Source organism: Taudactylus pleione, unplaced genomic scaffold (assembly GCF_031769625.1).
Source record: "Taudactylus pleione unplaced genomic scaffold, aTauple2 ptg000121l, whole genome shotgun sequence".
Classification (NCBI taxonomy): Eukaryota; Metazoa; Chordata; class Amphibia; order Anura; family Myobatrachidae; genus Taudactylus; species Taudactylus pleione.
Genome location: NW_028284523.1, coordinates 683,998 through 702,668, shown reverse-complemented (window position 1 = coordinate 702,668; position 18,671 = coordinate 683,998). Strand labels below are relative to the sequence as shown.

The 18,671-nt window shown below is 45.3% G+C and overlaps 1 protein-coding gene across 1 annotated transcript in view; it reads right to left on the bottom strand.

Moving 5' to 3' along the window:
* The window catches only part of RIPOR3 (RIPOR family member 3), a 225,174-nt gene extending 206,711 nt beyond the window's left edge, over positions 1-18,463 (bottom strand). Inside the window, exon 1 of the mRNA XM_088472128.1 lies at positions 17,996-18,463. The gene's annotated coding sequence lies outside the window, so the exon portion shown is untranslated. The remainder of the gene's footprint in view (positions 1-17,995) is intronic.
* Between the last annotated feature and the right edge of the window lie 208 nt (positions 18,464-18,671).

Below are 18,671 nucleotides of genomic sequence, written 5' to 3'. Positions count from 1 at the left end.
CAAACAGGCTCTAACCTGTAGAGAAAGAGAAGTGGGAGGCCCTGGTGCACAACTGTGCAAGAAGACAAGTACATTAGAGTCTCTAGTTTGAGAAATAGACTCCTCACAAGTCCTCAACTGGCAGCTTCATTAAATGGTACCCACAAAATGCCAGTGTCAACGTCTACAGTGAAGAGGCGACTCCGGGATGCTGGCCTTCTAGGCAGAGTGGCAAAGAATAAGCCATATCTGAGACTGGCCAATAAAAGGAAAAGATTAATATGGGCAAAAGAACAGACATTGGACAGAGGAAGATTGGAAAAAAGAGTAATGGACATTTGTGAGACGCAGAACATGTGAAAAGATGTTGGAAGAGTATATGGGAAAGATTTCTGGACTGCACACCCTGTAATAAATATATATATATATATATAATGGGAGGTGCTACCTGATGAGACTAATTGCAGGCACAAAAACAGACAAATCTCAGGTGCACAATTCCAAATTATTAATAATATATAAATGCAATAGAATTTTGCAATCAATAGAGGGTTTTAGCATAATCTTGGCCAAGGTTATGGGCCTACCCGCCATATCCAGGTAATCTCTTTAGGGTAGGTCCCTAACATACTAGGATTCAAATCCAGAGCGCAGGACACCCCCAAACTGGCCCAGCTAAGCCGCCCCAGGGCACCGCCATAGTAAGAAAAGTGCAGTGTAAAAGAGATAGTTAAGAGCAGCCACTGCTGCATAAAAAGAATGAAAATAAAAAAGTGAGGTACATGTATAATAAACAAACAAACAGTGAAGGGTTAAAATGTGTTATAAAGGAAAAATGTGTTATAATGCGGTGCCCTGAAACAGATCAACCAAGGCAATCCAGGGGGACCCACGCCCCAAAAATGAACCAAAGTTGCACTACAGTATATAAAACTTGTAGGACTTACCTAGAATTGTGCCTAATACCAGTGTGCATATCTATTACCAGACTCCATGCTTTTAAACCAATAAGGTAGGGGTACTAATCCAGACTGAGGGCGTCTCCTTTCCCTCAGTTGTGCAATAAAGCACATCAAATGGAGTATATGGGAAAGATTTCTGGACTGCACGCCATCTATCAAGCATGGTGGAGGTAATGTGATGGTCTGGGGCTGCTTTGATGCTGGTAAAGTGGGAGATTTTAACAGCATCCAGGGTCACTAACACTTTGGTGAAATTCTTGGCCCTACAGTCTAGAGCAGGGGTCTTCAAGCTGTTCCCCATGGCCCGCCAATGGTTAGTGTAGTGCGGACAGCACTACACAGAAACAAACACCACTGCCGGCACTGGGTAGTACACTTGTACTACCCGCGGCAGTATGTGTGTGTTTTAGCAGACAGACTCTCATTGGCTGCTGCACCCACGGCCGGAGCACAATGAGGAGCTCCACTTTGCGGCTCCCGCAGTGGGTGATGGAAGAGGCATCTCTCCCATAGTGTACAGTGGTCCGGGAGGACAGAGGAGCGGACAGAAGCAGGCGCGGGAATTCAGGCAAGATTTTTTGTTTTGTGTCTTTGTCCTATATATGTAAGGGGCGCTGCATAGGAGTGGGGGCACTGCATAGGGGGGGGGGGACTACTACTGGGAGCACTATATAAGGGGCACTGCATAGGGGGGGGATCACTACTGGGGGCACTGCATAAGGGGGGGGGGACTACTACTGGGGGCACTGCATAAGGGGCACTACATAGGGGGGGACTACAATGGGAGGCACTGCATAGGAGGGACCACTACTGGGGGGCATTACTACTGGGGGCATTCTATAAGGGGCACTGCAGAGGGGGGCAGTTATGGGACATTATTGTTTGAGGATGGGGGCAACTAACATAATTAATGGAGGAGGAGGGACAGTTATGGGGCATAATTATAATTGTGGTAGAAGGAGGGTCGTTGTGGAACCTAATTAATATTGTAGGAGGGGGCAGTTATGGGACATAGGGCCTGATTCAGACCCACTCGCGAGCGGCTGTCCGCTCGCAAGTGGGTCGATGTTATGGACTGAGCATGCGCACGACGGAGGGAGCTCCGTCGTGCGCATGCGCCAGACGCGACGAGCGAAGGAAAGTCCTTCGCTCGTTGTGTCCGATCAAAGGGGGCGTGCTGTCAATGTTGATTGACAGCACGCCCCCTTTGGTGGGCGTGCCGGGGGCGTGCCTCCCTGACGGGGGCGTTCCTAAGGGAACGCCTCCCGTCAGAAGCCGGCCCACTGACATCACTAGTGATGTCAGTGGGAGTGATTTTGGCTCTGATAGAGCCAAAATCACTCCGGAGCTTGCGGTTGAAAACCTCAACCGCAGGCTCCGGCTCGCAAATTCGATGGTCGCGATGGTCTCGACCATCGCGACCATCACAATGCACGCTCGTATAGCCTGTGGGTGGTGACCCACAGCTATACGAGCGTCCAGGAGGACGCTCCATGAAAATGGAGCCCGGCCCTCATTCAGAGCGTGCGCTCTGCTCAGAGCGTACGGCTCTGAATGAGGGCCATAATTGTGTAAGGATGGGGCAGAGTCTAAATACCGCAATATAGTTTAGTGGCCCTTCGGGCTTTGTTGAATTTTTTAATGTGGCCCACACTGTCTTAAAAGTTGAAGACCCCTGGTCTAGAGGATTCCTGCTGCTGTTTTTTGGGTGGTGTGACAGGATCACCAAAGATGGCGATAGTGAGCCATGGATTCTGTGTGGAGCTGGAGGGATCAGCCCACACAGAGTATAAAAACTAAGGCCCTCATTCAGAGCCGTACGCTCTGAGCAGAGCGCACGCTCTGAATGAGGGCCGGGCTCCATTTTCATGGAGCGTCCTCCTGGACGCTCGTATAGCTGTGGGTCACCACCCACAGGCTATACGAGCGTGCATTGTGATGGTCGCGATGGTCGAGACCATCGCGACCATCGAATTTGCGAGCCGGAGCCTGCGGTTGAGGTTTTCAACCGCAAGCTCCGGAGTGATTTTTGGCTCTATCAGAGCCAAAATCACTCCCACTGACATCACTAGTGATGTCAGTGGGCCGGCTTTTGACGGGAGGCGTTCCCGTGGGAACGCCCCCGTCAGGGAGGCACGCCCCTGGCACGCCCACCAAAGGGGGCGTGCTGTCAATCAACATTGACAGCACGCCCCCTTTGATCGGACACAACGAGCGAAGGACTTTCCTTCGCTCGTCGCGTCTGGCGCATGCGCACGACGGAGCTCCCTCCGTCGTGCGCATGCTCAGTCCATAACATCGACCCACTTGCGAGCGGACAGCCGCTCGCGAGTGGGTCTGAATCAGGCCCTAAGTTTTGCCACAACTAGAGGCTGCCTTGTGGAGAAAGCCCAGGTGCGGGCTGATGAGAAGGCAGACCAAGAAGACTTCCGTTGGAAACAGTCTAAAGCCGCATACACATTAGACGATTTTTATGAACGATATGGATGACGACAATATATTGTTCAGTGTATGCAGTGAACGACCAAAAATGCACACTCCCGCAGTTCATTAATAATGTCTTTTGTCGTCTGTACATGCAGGCCAATCTGATGATATCGTCAAGAATTGCCTGTTCAGAGATGTGGCAGGATGACTTCACTGAAAGATATCTTTCAGTGTGTACACCCAATATCGTTTGTTCTGCCCTACAGAAAGTTCAAGGGAAATCTTTCACCAATATAGTTAATACAGCACACTGTCTAGTGTGAATGAGCAAATAGTTGGACTGTGGCAGCCAGAGAGCCCAGTGAGGCCAAGCCAAGCCTTTGGGACCACAAACCTCTCAGACTGTGTCACGATGAAGCAGCTAAGCTGCAGGGTAAGGAAGCCAGTGTCCATACCTGCAGGAGACAAGGAGGACCACAAGAAAGACTGTGTGAAGGCCAGGAGGCCAGTATTGTTACCTGTGAGAGACAGCACTAAAGGACTAAGTTGCACTTGCAGACTGGCAGCCTACTGTAGCCAGGGGCGAAGAAGTGAGGCAGTGCGCGGCATGGGGGCTAGGCTGTTTGTTGTTTTCCATTTGATTTATGCTGACAGAAAAGCACCACTTTTCTTTTATTTATACATGAAAAGCTAAGTGTGGACCCTGATTAAAGCCCTTAACACTGCACCTCTGACACTCTACCAAGCTAATTTCCCTGTGGTATCATAGTGGCTATAGCCTTCTGTGCTACAGATAGGAGGCATGTACCTAGAACAACACCTACAAATGACAGAAGCTTGCACAGACCTGACGAGTATTAAACCCCAAATTGTACCTTTGCAATTTACCATATACTGCAATATGTCTGCAATAGAGAAGGTTATGTTTTTTTTTCTGCCCCAATTTTGTTTATGCATCTGGCCAGTCAATAGAATTTAGAGGGTGTTGATTAGTTCCTGAGCTATATAAGGCATTGCTGAGGCTCTTTTTCCAGAGAATGTTTCCCCTGCCCACTCTATTCTGATTGGTTGGTTTGTTTTTCTCTGTGTTAATTTGCTGGGGTGGTAAAGTATATCAAACAGTGGGCATTTCTGCACAATAGTTGGTTGAGTGCATTTTGGAGTATATTATGACTTTAGCAAGAGCACTTCCCCCTAATCATATTTCAGCAAAACGGTTTGGGAATGGAGGCACTCTTTGGTGACCAAGTTGCACAGTGGTGAGTATTATAATCCCTGTATTAGTCAATTTTGGTTACTGAATCACATGCTAGGCTTACCTATATTGCTCTGGCTTTATAGTTTGCCCCCAGTTCAGTATTGAGGGGTCTATTTACTAAGCAGTGTTAGGAGACAGAGTAAAAAGTGATAAGGTGCCAGCCAATCCGCTCCTAACTGCCATCCCACAGGCTGTGTTTGAAAAATTACAGTTGGGAGCTGATTGGATGGTACCTTTTCACTGTCTAACACTGCTTACTAAATAGACCCCGGAGTCTCCTAGTTATTACATTACAATATTTATAGTGGTTATAATTTTATTTTATTATGTTTACTTTGATAGGTGGTATCCCATTTGCTGGATTGGAGAGCAAGGGTGAAGTGCTGAAGCTCCACAGCATAACCAAGCATCCATTGCGCGTCACACACACAAACTTGTGCTGGAATGCCGTAAATCCCCTTTTAAGGATTCTTACTTGTGCATCAACTTTTCCCCAAAACAAAAATGTGTCTGCAAATTCCTAAACAAAGAATTCATCATCTAATTAGTAATCTAGACAAGTAATTGCCACAAGAAATATGCTTCACTTCCCCAGAGAAAACACTAAGTACCATAAGCCTCCTATTCCAAAAATAAACATTGAATGAGCTCAATGAACTCAAGGATTGTGACAAACGGGCACCAGGACCCTGCGGATGCAGGAAGTGAAGATTCTATCAGTACTCATGCAGATAGGAGCAAAGCAAGTTATATCAAACATGTAAGGGACCAATGCAACATTCTACATAATATAGAGTCAACGTCCTACATCGCGTTATTATCATGAAGAGAACATTTGAGATTTTACATCAGACTATGAAGAATGTAGCTGCTACACAAATAATCATAACCATTGTATAAATTATGAGGTGGTGTGGCCAGACAATGGAGAGGGTCTGCCTAACAGGCAGGGGGCTTGCCTAGAAGCGCTGCTTTCAAATTTACTCTATCAAAATGCACAGCAATGATGAGAACACCACTGCTTGTGGCACTCTTTTTATGCAGCTTCATCAGCTACATCTCATCACTTCCGAAAAGCTGCTCCTTTTGCGGAGACAGCTTTTCGGAATAAGGTGACTTTCCACCTTATGCCTTGACCCTTCGCATGCGCAATTCAAGACAGGCTGTCAAGAGACAGTGAAGAAGACGGAGGAGTCCAGCCCCCTAGCCTGCTCCCCCGTTCACCCCCAGCCTACCCTGCCTGCTCGCCCACTCGTCTGCTTGCACCCAGGTAACCCCACTGCCTGTCCCCTGACCCACCGCAGAGCTCCAACCGCCGCAGGAATCTGTGATCCCTTCAGACCTGCAGCTTCAGCCCTCTGCCGCCTTTGCTGTGCCCTCACCCTTAGCCTGGCTAACAGGCGGAGAGCTCGGGGAGCTGGGAAGGAGCTTCAATAAGGTAAGAGGACACAGCAAGGTGGGATCTTTTCAGATCCCGAATATATTTACTAAAACTTCTAAAAAGGAAATGTGGAAGTGTTGCCAATAGTAACCAAATTATATCTAATAATCTAACTAGTTTTCCTGTGGAATATATGGCACTATATGCAACACCTCCTATTATCCTATATACTGTAGAAGTTTTAGTAAGTAATCCCCCTAATCTGGAATGTTAGGGAAGAACATGCTCTCGAGATACAGAAGCCTGCAGTGCATCAGTTGCTTGGGGCAGGAGCTGCTGCGTTGCTAATGACTGCAGTAGAAGCATCCCTGTCCCATTAAAGGAGTGACCTGATTAAGACATCCATTTCTGGTAGTCTCATGGCACTGAGCGGCTTGATGTGATCTGCAGCGCCTCATGTTAATATATGAAAGGTTTTTGTCCTGTCTGACAGGAATAAGGAAAAATCTAAATAAAGCCTACCAACGATTCTAGAAGTGTGCAGCACATCTGTTTCCAGAAAGGTTAGCCTCCCAAATCATGGAGCACAGTTCAGCCAAAACGTGCCCTTAACGCAGTGCCACAGGGGGTGATGTATCAAACCTTTAAGAGATAAGTGGAGAAATGATAGGCAGAAACTGACTAGTTGCTATGGGTAACTTCGCTACTTTACTTCTCTCGAAGGTTTGATACATTTCCCACGCATCGTGTGCTCAAAGTTATAATAATTTTTATGGTGTTGAAAGTATCATAACTGCCCAGTGCTCAGACTGGAAGATAAAATGATGTCCATGTTAAACGAAGGGTGGTACAATCCATGTACTGCACCTGATGTGTTCAGAGATATCAACAAATTTCCAATGTTATTAAAGAGGCCTATCCACTAGGTGACCTGAACAACTGAACGACTAGCGGTCAGTCCTTCAGGTCGCCTAGGTGCGGTGCCCGCACTGAACGTCATTCAGTGCAGGAGACCGACCTCCTATCTTTGAACATGCCAAACCTGACGATAGTCGCCAGGTTGATGGGCATGTTCAATAGATAGTCGGCGTCGGCAAAGACCCAGCGTGCACGCGCATCGCTGGTCCTTACCGGCTATCCAATACCCAGCTTTGAGAACAATGCTTTCAAAATCTCCTGGTTTTGGTCGGATCATTCAAAAAAATTGTGTAATGGATAGGCCCCTTAACTGTGATGATCATATTGTACAAACCATTAATTGTAAAACAAGGGAAAAGAAATAGAACTCAAAAAAACAAGTACGGTACAGAAGATTGCCCAATGTTACACTCACACAGCTGTAGCACCCAGTAAACACCACTGCTGTGCTCAATCAACAAACACATAAAATAATTTCTCATGTCAGGGTACATGCGTGTACTGCTTAAAATTTACAGCTACCTCTGCCCCCGTTGTGATTATATGACAGGAAAAGAAACACATCACACTTGGCTCAAATATCCAAATAATGTTGGTTTACATTTCAGGATTTTGTAAACTCAAGGCATCTTTCAGTAAACACTTTGCAGCTCAAGTCACAAATAATAATAAATCTGCCAAAGACAGTAGAATTAATCATTGACAGACTAGGATGACATGGTCAGGGTTGGACAGGTCCAATGGGGTACAGGGGGAACCCCCAGAGTGCCTCACTACCTGAGGGCCCACCCCCTCCTCAAAGTGTCAGGTTCAAGACCTCAAATTATACATTGTTACTCAATTAGAGGGTCTGTTACCTGGTGGAGCTGTACCACTGATCAGCATGGGTGCCTATAGAAACTACACTAAGTTTTGCCTATTGGTTAGCCAAGCATCTGTGGTGGTTGACCACACTTCTTAACCTGGGCTCCTACCACTGCATGTGGGCCCTTCAACGCCCCAGTCTGACACTGGACGTGGTGATTAGAACATCATTTAAGACATTGTGGCTGCAGCGCTATCAGAAAGCAGAGATATATTCACTAGTCCAGGCCTGGCCAACCTGTGTCTCTCTAGCTTTTGTTAAACTACAAGTCCCAGCATAGCTTTAGCATTGCCTAATAGCAAAACTGTGGCAGGGCATGCTAGGACTTTTCACAACAACTGGAGAGCCACAGGTTGGCCAAGCCTGTACTAATCCTTGCAGGAAATGATTTCTCTATGTAGACCCCAATATGCCTCTTTCAGTTATTCTACCTTATTTTCCAACTAAGCTGCTGGTCATTGGTAATGGGACGTATTTCTATACACACCCCAAGGAACTTTCCAATTGGCTGGATGCAAGAAATTTACACTCTCCATCAGCAGATACCTGACGTGTGCTAGTAGCAAATGTCTCAAATATGTTGAAAAAAGTTCCACATGGCATAACTCTCAAGTCTGTACACAAGCTGGATAAGAGTCTGTGGATACAGAATGCTATATTGTAAAGAAGCTACACTAAGTAGCGGACAATTTATTTTACACATGTTCATATCATTGTTGCTAATGTTTTGTATAGTTAGGGGATGAAAGACGGTACAGGGGTGGAAGACCTTTAGCAGGCCTGGCCAACCTGTGGCTCTCCAGGTGTTGTGAAACTACAAGTCCCAGCATGCCCTGCTACAGTTTTGCTATTAGGGAATGCTAAAACTGTTGCAGGGCATGCTGGGGTTTGTAGTTTCACAACAGCTGGAGAGCCACAGGTTGGCTAGGCCTGAACTATAGTGTCTAGATAGACAGCCAATAGGTCGACATGCAATAGGTCGACAGGGTCAAATGGTCCACAGTTAAAAGGTTGATATAAACTTAGATTATCAGAGTCAAATGGCCAACACATAGATTTTCATGAATTTTCATATTTTTTATGGCTAGGATCAGTGACGGCTCCAGGGTGGGGCTGTAGTACAGTCGAAAATTCAAATAGGGGATCCACACCAACTGCTAGTGAGTTCCAGAAATCGATGTTTGGCAGCATTTGAAATGGCAGTTGGTGTGGCTCCCCTATCGGAATTTTGGACTGCGCTGCAGCCCCACCCCTGGAGCCACCACTGGCTAGGATGATTGTTAGGTTTAGGTACTTGGGGTTAGGCTGCAGAAGTGGAGGGTAAGGCACCAGGGGGGAGAGGAATGCTGGGTACTGACAGATATATTGGCCGATCAATTGAAAGGCCAATATATCTGCTGCCCGTCGGCCAGTGTGTACCTGTGATATGTCGGTGAACGTCATCGTTCACCGATATATCGCATTGGCTGTGCTGCACAGCCGATGGACAGATATGTCTGCAGACACCACCCATAGGCACCCAGCGGAAGCCGCGGGATGGGGGTGGGACCCGCAGCTAGACACAGATGATGGCCGTTTAGTGTGTATGAACGACCATCATCTGCAGATATATCTGTATAGTGTATACCCACCTTTAGGGTTAGGCACTAGAGGGAGTGTTAGGGTTAAATAAACAAAAAAAATGTGTCAACCTTTTCTGTGTCGACAGTTTGACCCAGCCGAACATTTGACCATGTCGATCTTAGTCTATGTCAACTATTTAGCAGTCGACCTTTTGACCCCGTCTATCTACTGGTGTCAAATTATTGAATGTCTATCAATATACTGTAGATCTTTCAATCCACACCCTGAAATACATCTCAGATTCAAATGCAGAGTGATCGATAAAGTTAGGAATTGTTTTCCTATTCTCACTGTTATCAATCAACCTTTCATTACCTGTGCAATGCAACAGGTCTATATCTTTCAATTTCTGTGTATTTCATGGCGATATGGGGCGACACTACCACAAGTTAAATAAAAGAGGCAAATAGATTAACGTTAATAGAGGATACTGGCGATATGGGTGGTGCTCATTTACATCTTAAGTGGGACATACATACACCTAAAAGTACTTAGTAACTAACACCAGCACTAATCTTTTCTTGAAATGTCAGAGAGCTAAATAATAAAATGAATAGGGTTATAGTAACTTGCTTAAACAATATTGCCCTGACATTATACTGTTTCAAGAAAAGACACATATCCTCATCAAAAAATATATATCTTTCCTGTAGCTCTTTAAAAGCTTCGAAATATCAGGATCTTTCTCTCCACCTACTTGAACTATGCCTTGGAGCACTCGGACATGGCATGCTAGTATGTTGATAAACTTAAAGCCAGACTAGCATGAGCGGCATATCATGGCCAATTTACTACAACATGAATACCTAACCATGAATACCCCCCCCTGCAGGGAGGCTCCATTTGCCATGCGCCCACTGAAAATTTGTCCGACTCCACGCAGCGGCAGCTGGAGCGCACTCCTGAGCTCCAGCGTCCAGCTCCCCCCACGGGCACTATGGGAGAGACTTCATGACGTCTCTCCCAAGTCCCGAAGAGCAGCGGATACAGGATCGGGTCTTAGGTATGTATTCCGGGTTCGTGCGTGTCGCGCGGCTCTATTACGGGGGGGGGGGCTTACTACTGGGGGCACTATTACAGGGGCTGGTATGGACATGTTGCAGAATCTGATGACCATTAAAGAGGCAAGTGTGGTGATTTGATGGCATGTGGGGAGGTTGAGGGGCACTGAAAGGGCATGTGTGGTGGTCTATACAAGCTTTCATATACAGTCAGGTCCATAAATATTGGGACATTGACAGAATTTTCATATTTTGGCCTCTATTCACCACCACAATGGCTTTGAAATGAAACAAACAAGATGTGCTTTAACTGCAGACTTTCAGATTTTATTTGATGGTAATTACATCCAAATCAGGTGAACGGTGTAGGAATTACAACGGTTTCTATATGTGCCTTCCACTTTTTAAGGGGCCAAAAGTAATGGGACAAACTAAACAATCCTAAATCTAACTTTCACTTTTTAATACTTTGTTGCAAAACCTTTGCAGGCAATCACAGCCTGGAGTCTGGAATGCATAGACATCACCAGACGCTGGGTTTCATCCCTGGTGATGCTCTGCCAGGCCTCTACTGCAAATGTCTTCAGTTGCTGCTTGTTCTTGGGCCATTTTACCTTCAGTTTTGTCTTCATCAAGTGAAATGCATGCTCAATCGGATTCAGGTCAGGGGATTGACTTGGCCATTGCATAACATTCCACTTTTTAGCCTTAAAAAACTCTTTGGTTGCTTTTGAAGTATGCTTCGGATCATTGTCCATCTGCACTGTGAAGCGCCTTCAAATGAGTTCTGAAGCATTTGACTGAATATGAGCATATAATATTGCCCAAAACACTTCAGAATTCATTCTGCTGCTTTTGTCAGCAGTCACATCATCAATAAATACAAGGGAACCAGTTCCATTGGCAGCCATACATGCCCACGCCATGACACTACCGCCACCATGCTTCACTGATGAGGTGGTATGTTTTGGATCATGAGCAGTTCCTTTCCTTCTCCATACTCTTCTCTTCCCATCACTCTGGTACAAGTTGATCTTTGTCTCATCTGTCCATAGGATGTTGTTCCAGAACTGTAATGGCTTTTTTAAATGTTGTTTGGCAAACTCTAATCTGGTCTTCCTGTTTTTGTGGCTCACCAATGGTTTACATCTTGTGGTGAGCCCTCTATATTCACTCTTATGAAGACTTCTTTTGATTGTTGACTTTGACACATATACTCCTACCTCCTGGAGAGTGTTCTTGATTTGGCCAACTGTTGTGAAGGGGTTTTTCTTCACCAGGAAAATAATTCTTCTGTCATCCACCACAGTTGTTTTCCGTGGTCTTCCGGGTCTTTTGGTGTTGCTGAGCTCTCCGATTCGTTCTTTCTTTTTAAGAATGTTCCAAACAGTTGATTTGGCCACACCTAATGTTTTTGCTGTCTCTCTGATGGATTTGTTTTGATTTTTCAGCCTAATGATGGCTTGCTTCACTGATAGTGACAGCTCTTTGGATCTCATATTGAGAGTCAACAGCAACTGATTCCAAATGCAAATGTCACTCCTAGAATCAACTCCAGACCTTTTACCTGCTTAATTGATAATGAAATAACGAGGGAATAGCCCACATCTGTCCATAAAATAGCTTTTGAGTTGATAGTCCCATTACTTTTGGCCCCTTAAAAAGTGGGGAGGCACATATAGAAACCATTGTAATTCCTACACCGTTCACCTGATTTGGATGTAATTACCCTCAAATTAAATCTGAAAGTCTGCAGTTAAAGCACATCTTGTTTGTTTCATTTCAAAGCCATTGTGGTGGTGAATAGAGGCCAAAATATGAAAATTCTGTCAATGTCCCAATATTTATGCACCTGACTGTATTTTGGTAATGGACGATGGTCTGGCTCCTAAGTTTTTAAGATGGCTCCTAGATTTTACAAAAAATTGTTGAGCCCTTATTTAATGGAAGCAAAGCACATTCTTTCACTGTAAGTGAAGAAAACAATGATGGCGGGATGGGGATGTAGTCAGCATTTCGACAGACGGGATGCCAATGGTCTAAATACCGGCGTCGGAATTCTGACCGCCGGCATCCAAAAGGTAAATATCAGAAGTTAGGGGAGGGTTAGGGACTAGAGGAAGGGTTAGGGACTGAGGGGAGGGGGTTAGGTTTAGGGTGCGGGGAGAGGGAGGTTAGGTTAGGTTCAGGCACCGGAGATGGAGGGTTAGGGTAGGAGTAAGGGTCAGATGTAGGGAACTTACCTCTTGATGCCAGGATTGTAACTGCCGGGATGCAGCTGTCGGCATTCTGAGAGCCAGCCATACCCAATCCGGCGTATGTACTAACACTTAAATGCGGTCAAACCTCAGCCACGAATGCGCAGTAGGACTCCCAGGTCATAAACCCAGAAGACTTAACATTGCAAAGTACAGCTCTTATCGGAAGACCCGTGGGGTCGTACATCGCACCTCCAGATCTTACTGCAGGTTCACTTGATCTGGGGATGCGATGTATGATCCCATGCAGCGCTATACGGGTGGGGGAGTGGGGTGCCGGCAGATGGGGCGGTCGGCTACCCGATCGCTCAGTGTGTGGGGACCGCCCGATATGCCGGCCGTCGGATCGCAAGTCACATAGCTAGGTGCATATCGCACTGTGTACGGGGGCCTTAAAGGGGTAGATGTATTAAAGCTTCTAGGAGGGAATTTCTATAGTTTTTTTGGGCGGCGATAAGTAATGGGCGCCCTACGTAGCAATTCAATTGTTTTGCCGATCGGGCGAGACTGCATTACTTATGGCGCATGTTGCACCCAAATGCACCGGGTTTAGACGCGTAAAGCACCTAAACTCATGCAAAGTCCTGGTTAGCGTGCCCAAATGCGGATTTCTGCTTGCCACCTCAGAATGGTGCCAGGAGAAATCTGGGTGCACAAGGCACTTGCACCCGACTGGAACAACAAATTAATTGCTCAGACAGGCATCCATTACTAACGATCACACAAACAACAAATTAATCTCCCCCATAAAGAGAGATAAAGTGGAGAAGTTGCCCATAGCAACCAATGAGCTTCTAGCTATAATTTATCTACAAAATGACAGTAGCTGAATGGTTGCGATGACAAAATCTACTCTTTTTTTTAATTAATTTGCAAGCTTTATACATCACCCCTTGAAGATGCAATTTTCCTATAACTCCATTTCACTCATGAATATAGATTTAAAAATGCTAAAAAATTATTACTAAAGTCACCATTTATACAAAGACCAATCTAGATTTATGCTTAGCAGGTCGATAACTATCAATATCAGAAGACAGTATACTAATATCTAATCTCAAATAAGTAACTCAGGCTCACCTGCACCACATCACCCACCTGGATGCCACCAAGGTATTACACTATATTAAATTAACTTTCTGGGGCTAGTTATTGGACCAATATTTTATTACTGGATAGGCTTTCTTCACACATCTCCGAAGGCAAAAGTTAAGCCAGGAGACAAATCTCGAGCTTCCTTCTTTCTGGGCATGGGTATTCTATCAAAGGTATCCACTGTCAGCTGCATTATATGAACTACCTACTGAACACTAGGATTGTAGGGGGTAAATTTACTAAGATGGGAGCTCTCTTAAGAAGTGATGTTGCCCATAGCAAAAAATTAGATTCCAGGTATTTTCTTCTAGAAGGTGCTAGACAAATGAGAATTAGAATGTGATTGGTTGCTATGGACAACATCACTTCTTAAATAGAACTCCCATCTTAGTAAATTTACCCCTAGGTCTCAAAATAGTATGGATAGAAGAAAAGTCTCATATTACAGCAATGATATGCTGTTTTAACTTGCTGACCTACAGGACTCTCTTAAAAAAATGTTAATTACTACTGACCTAAACTGGAATTTTCAGACCTTAAGATCAACTAGGATGAGTCTTATTTTCCAAATAGACATAGGAGCACTTATAGTATCAACGTACCCCTGCCAGCTAAAGTAGGAATGTAAATTTAAATCTTTTAAAGGTCACAGCAAGCTTAGCCCCAACAAAATGTTAGACACAACCTAATGCAAATTGTTTAGATCAGTGGTTCCCAAACTTTTTTAAACCAAGGCGCCCTAGAGTATCAGTATTGTTTTCACTGCACCATTAATCCAAAAGTTTGAATTTGCGAAATCCAGAAAAAATTTAGTAAAGATTGATTTGGTGCTGGACCACCAATCTGAGGCACCCCTACAAGTGTGCAGAGGCACCCAGTGTGCCACGGTGCACAGTTTGGGAATCACTGGTTTAGACTATTAAAAGGGAACATAACTAATAGGGACCAACTTCCACTATCCTCACCCAGCAGAACGAATGTGGACAAAATGATCTTATTTCCCAAATTAAAACACAGGTTTGCAAACTCCCCGATGTTTGCCTCCAAGACATTGGCCATAAATCCAGACTCTGCTACATATGTGGAAAAAGCCGGTCTGGCTTTTCCTTATGTTTACAGGTAGTCCTTAGCAGCACAAAATCCAGCCTGCTATTACTGGTTACCGTCATCCACAGTGACTTGTATCTGGAAGCAAAGTTAGAGGGATCTTACACCAACATTGAACACCTCAGGCGGCTCATACTCTCTATTTATTCCTATATGGGGCTAAGTAGGGTTAATAAAAGTGATCTCTTGGCCTTGCTGAAACTTTAAGAAGCACATAGGTATTGTTAATATAGGTCAAGGCCTCAGTGAAGGGACATTATACTCACTGAAAGCTTGTGCAGTACTAATTTTCCTGCATTAACTTCTTATAATGGGGGAGATGTAAAAGCTCAGAAGCGGGATCAGCGCACATTATGTGCGCGGATACCGCTTCTCCCCGAAGTATGATCGGGGGTCTGGGCGGTAAACGACAGAGGCGCTATGCGTCCCTGTCATTATGGGCGCTGCTATATACAAGATAGCAGCGCCGATAGCCTGGGCCATGTATGAACGGTCAGATCGCCTGACTGTTCGGCCCGCTGTAGCTGTCGTTATCGACAGCTACAGCCTGGCGCTGCCCTATCTCCACAGCAGGGACGGCGCTGTCCCTGCTGCCGGCTACAGACTGCACGCGGGGACCTCGCGATACTTGTGAGATCCCGCGCATGCTCAGTGGAGCCGGCCGGCGCTGTGGTCTCTAGTGGGTAGAGCCAGAGGGGGGAGTTAACGCTCCCCCTCTCCGGCCGATGAGATGTTCTTACATCTCATCAGTAGTGCTTCCTGCTTCGCCTCGGTAAAAAGGCAAAGCAGGAAGCGTTATAGCGGCACGTTAAGTCATCATCTACCCCATTATGCCCAAATTAAGCTGACAATGTAAGGGGACAATGTGTACCCAGCACAACATCGCCGGCAACGGGACCTAGCATGTGGCAAGTGCACACACTTGCTAATGTCAGGTTCGAAGGGGGGGGAGGGACATGTCATTCTGCATGCTCCAGGGCTGACGGGCAATGTTGCAAGCGACCAGCAGGAGCGCGCATATCATGGGTACACACTAGGCGATGTACCAAATATGTTGCTCAGACCCGCGGGATCGTCTAGTGCACAGGTTCTCAAACTCTGTCTTCAGGACCGCAAACAGTGCATGTTTTCCAGGTCTCCTCATAGAATCACAAGTTAAATAATTAGCTCCACCTGTGAACCGTCTAAAATGTGTCAGTGAGTAATGAATACACCTGTGCACCTGCTGGGTGACCTGGAAAATGTGAACTGTGTGGGACCGAGTTTGAGAACCACTGGTCTAGTGTGTACCCAGCATTAGATGTGCCTTTATGGCACAACTTAAACTGTGACACTATACTTATCAGTCACCAAACTTACTTCAAAAGTTTTCCATCATCCAAATGGGGGAAGGAGTTGCCATTTTATAAGGGGTCCTGCAAAATGTGAGTAAACATGTGGCGAGACAGATCTCCTTCGTGCGGCTACAGCGTTACCACACAACTGACGCCCAGAAACTCCCATTCCAAGCAAAGAGAAATCTGGCCAAGATCGTTCCAAGTCATGATCGGCCGGAGATATGCAAAAATGCGTAACTTGGCTTCTGCGCACATGCTGTTTGCTAAACCTTGATATATGTTTGTCTTTTTAGAAAAATAAAAAGAATCTCATGCCAATGAATCACTTGGCACCAGATATACAGCTGATGTCCCAAACGATCACACACTGGTGCTGAGTCTTAATCGGAAGTAGACGCGTCTTTTGCACCAGTCACATCTGCATCTTTATGCTAATGCTGCTACAAAGCCCTCTCCTGAGTACATCCAAATGAGAAAGGCTGAGATGCCCACTGTCACCATCCGAGGTCTCTGACATACTGGCTTGGTGCATCTTAGACGCACCATCAATATTGGCACCAGCCCTATGGCAGGAGCAGTTTATATATCTGAGCATGGCCTCCTATGTAAGCGTCCAAATCTATGCAGTGACTTAGTACATACAAAATAGGAACACATGCGCAGTACAACTCAAATGCATGCGCAAACCAAAAAGATTGCTCCTCTACATCAGTCATCACCACTGTGTACGATTACAATCGTACACACTATCGGGCCCACTATGTTTTCATTAGACTGCTAACGATGCCATGTGTTTAGGTACTGGTAGCCCAATATATGCAGCATAGTGGCCAACTGACAGTAATTTCCAGCCTTATCCATGGAAATGTTCCTATTCTTCAGCATTGAGCAAAGGCAAATTATAATTCCTCTTATTCTTCAAGTTAAATGTAATTGTTATTCCCATGGCTTATGAAATGACTATTAAAAAGTATATTATATGCAAACAGTATAAAAAAAACACAACAACACCTTACACAATTGGGGTTGTACTGCCCCAAGAGCCACCGAAAACTGATACCAATGTGCTAAGATGCACCGGCTCAGCAGCAAAGTGTCCCTGAAATGTATTTTAAAATGCTGGTAATACAGTATTATATACCCGTCATGTGCTGGTGGGTGGCACTGACTGCAACATAACAAAAGTATGAGATCCACAAATAAGAAACTTACATTACAGCATCTCAAAGCTCATTTTATGTCTACAAATATGAATTTACAGCCCATACATAAAGATCCATGCCTTCACAGCACACAGTGACACGACTGCCTATCACAGCCCATAGGATGACCCATTAACAGTCAGAGTACTGTCAGGTCTCAGGACACACTTAGAGACCCCTTTGTAAGAACCACTTTTTTAGGAGAGCTTAATATTATAGTTGGGAAGGATCTACATGAGGACAGCTGAATAATTACATAACAAACAAATGATAAATGCATGCTACTTGTAAAATACTTAAAGTTGACACAACCATAAGCAGGAAAACAACCAAACGAAGAAAGTTAAGCAATTAAATAAAATAAATATTTAGAAACTTTCATAACTTGTTTTCTGCTGCTATTTGTAGCTGGTTATGACCTGGGGAAAAAGTGGGTAATGCTGCATCGCCCCAGTGTGCTGGTCACACTATTACCACCAACATCTACAGCAGTGATAGCAGTAGTACATATTATTAGTTACACCGGATCTCAGCTATCAGCTGCTATTATGAGCGCAGACACAGACAGACTGACAGACTTACTTTGCACGCCGGTCCGCTCAGCCTGGACGTGTGTCTAGTTTAGGCTGGATTTGGTCTGCAGTGAAGAAGCGGTGTTTTGTCGGAGCTGTCATACATGCAGCGCACAGATAACAGCCTTATCATATAACAGGCAGCGCTTCTATGAAATGTACAATTGTACAGTGCATGCAGGGGGAGCAAGGAAGGAGAGGTGGGAGGAGGGGTGCTGCTCTCTCCAAACTGTGGCGTGTTCCTCTGTCACTCTGCCTGCCTTTTACTTTTTTCCTCTTCCCTCTTCATGTGAATAAAATGTACCCCCCATCAAACCCTCCCCCCCCCAAATCTGGCATGGCGACTGGGAAAGCGCAGCTAATTGGAAGGATATGCAGTACTTGTAGCCGTGTCAGAGCCTCTGCTATTAATCAGAGCCCATATGATCATTATGGTGTGTTAAAGCATTAGGGGGGGCTTTTTTTTTTTTTGCCTGTTTACTAGGATTTTTGCACAATGCTCTGTCCATACTAATCACAAACAGGCGTCCCAGGGAAAAAGAAAGAAAAAAACACCTCCCCCATATCCCTTTAAAGGAATTTATTCTGCACTAGTAAACCCTTTCATTGCCAGGGTGTAACCGAAGGCCAATATCAGGGACTGAGGGGGGGGAGTTAAATAAGTCTGTCACTTCCAAGTTTAATTC